This window comes from Pteropus vampyrus, unplaced genomic scaffold (genome assembly GCF_000151845.1).
Source record: "Pteropus vampyrus isolate Shadow unplaced genomic scaffold, Pvam_2.0 Scaffold23, whole genome shotgun sequence".
NCBI lineage: Eukaryota > Metazoa > Chordata > Mammalia > Chiroptera > Pteropodidae > Pteropus > Pteropus vampyrus.
Window position 1 is genome coordinate 3250919 of NW_011888804.1, and position 2428 is coordinate 3253346.

General features: G+C 45.2%; 1 protein-coding gene across 1 annotated transcript in view; it reads right to left on the minus strand.

Annotated features, from left to right (window-relative positions):
• The window catches only part of HECTD4 (HECT domain E3 ubiquitin protein ligase 4), a 169583-nt gene that overhangs the window by 102229 nt on the left and 64926 nt on the right, over nucleotides 1-2428 (minus strand). The gene's annotated exons all lie outside the window — the stretch shown is intronic.

Below are 2428 nucleotides of genomic sequence, written 5' to 3' on the forward strand. Positions count from 1 at the left end.
ACAGAAGCTACTGAGGACAAAAGAAAGGCTAAGTCTGAGAGCTTTCATTTTTCATAACAGCTCAGGTTCTAAAATTAATGAGCCAAGTTTAATAAATTCTATGAAAGCTTGTTGATTAAAATTCCTTATATTGAATTCCACAGGCAGCTCTCACTAATTACAAGCTTCTGACAGGTAACAAGTATGATGAGAGGAAAACAAATCAGTTTTTGATTTACTGTTAATATTAAGTACAACTATGAAGATAATGTCTTCTTGAAATATAATTAGTGGCTAAAATCCAAACTCTGTATTAACAGCAGTTAACATTAGTCTCAGCTGCTTGGGTACTGGCAGAGCAATCCTAGAGAAAGGCAGACTCTGTCTGCTAAAAATACATGCCAACGTCAACTGGATCCTTGGCAGTTCCTCATAAATCACTTGATTATTCCCCAGCAAAATCCCTGGAGTGGTGATTCCAAAATTCCTTTACCCATTTTGAGCTTGACTTGAAGCAGACCACCTGGCTTTCTTTAGTGCTAAAAAGATCCAGACCACTTACTCTAAGCTGCTTGCACTCTTCTCTCTTTCAACTCAAGAATCTTTGTTTCCAGCCTCACTCTTCCTTTCCTCTTAATTCAGAGGAAGAAGCACTTCGCCTGTTATTGGAGGTTAACGCCTCCTGCGCCTGCCTCCGCTTTGACTGCTCCCTTAATGAATCTCCCTCTGCCCTTCCATTGTCAGTGTCTCCCTCCCTCTCGACTGACTTCCTTCTCTTTGGTTTCAAATATTCACAGGTCTCTGGAATCTTAAACAAATCTTGATGTCCTGTGGAAATACCATCCCTTTTCTCCACTTCCATTCGCTGTCAAATGTCTCAATTATATCTCATGCAGCCTCTGCATTCTAATGCCTCCTTCCAGACCTGGGCTCCTGGATCTGGCTGGACTCTCAGAAACTAGTGCCACCAGTGAAGGTGACCAGGACTGGACTGCAGCCATGGGGTACAGAGATAAGAGGGAATAGGAGTGCAAAGTGGCAAGGCTTATAAGCAGCAAATAAGAAGCAAAGAAGGAGTCCAAAGTGAAAGGCTCGTAATGTAAGAGGGAAGAGAAAGCAAGCAAATTCAGGAGCATGGCCAGGAGGGAGCTGTACAGAGACTTATATGACACATTCGCAAATGATAAGGGAAAGAATTTCTTAAGAGTCCAAAACTGTTGCTCCTAGTTCTTCACTCCTGCTTCTTAACCCCTTTGCCATTACTTAACTCAGCAACCCCTATCCAGTGGACATTCCTGATGGTCCACGAGCAATCCAACACAAAAACCATCGCCTTTTCCTTAACTTCCATGTAGGCTGTGCCGTGGTTGCTAGCCTTCCCCGGCCTCGGTGGTAGCCCACATCCTGCTTTGCTCCTTTTTAACCTGAAGCTACACACAAGGCACTCTGCTAGTGGGCAAAGCCAACAGTCTCGGCCTTCTTTGCTGTCTTATTTGCTGGTTCCACATCTCCACTTACTTAAACAAGAGCTTGCCTAGGACTAGACCTAGCCTCTGGTGTCCAAGACCTCTATCATCCCATCGCTGGCTCTTCCCATCATTCAGGTCTCGGGTAGAATGTCACCTCCCCAAAGAGGCCATTCCTGATTCCCAGTCTAAAGAAGAATTTCCTCTACTACCCCCTCAAGCCAGAGCACGCCGCCCTGTGTTGTTACTTCACAGCACTCACCACTCTATGCAATTATCTTATTCATTTATTGTTTGCCCTTCTATCTCCCCCGCCCCAACTGAATGCCAGCTCCCCAAGAGCCAGGATCCTGGCTGCCTTGTTCATCATAACATTCCCAGCACTGAGGAGGCACACAATAAACACTCGATGCCTTGCCGAACAAACAAATCAGTGCCCTCCCCCAGGGGCGATCCCACGCTCTACATACAGACCCATCCTTGCCACCGAGAGCCAGTCCCACTTCTCTAACTGCCTCCCACTGCCCGGCATTTGGACCTGAATAGCCTACTGTTGCCTAAAATCGAACACATCCACATATTACCATGGTGTTTTACCCCTACCCTCCCGCTAGATTAACCTGCACCAATCATAGTTCTATTTATGTCTCACGACTCTAAATATAACCTTTCAAAGCATCCAAGATAAAAATCAATCACTTTAAGCTCGGCATTCAAAAGTATAACTCAGTCTGGCCCTATGAGAAAAACCATGGATAACTTTAAAAAAAAAAACAAACTGTATTATCGTGTTCAAGTACCTTGAAAGTACTGAAAACCGGATGAAGCATCTGTGAGGAGCGAGGAAGACTGAGGGTTGGTGCCCAAGCAGTAAACCTGCGACTCTTTGTACTTAGCAAAGCAGCTCTTGTGGATTAAAAAGCCACTGACTGAGGCGAGGAAGAGACCGAGAGAAGCAGCAGCGTGGGGTTGGTAGTGACAAG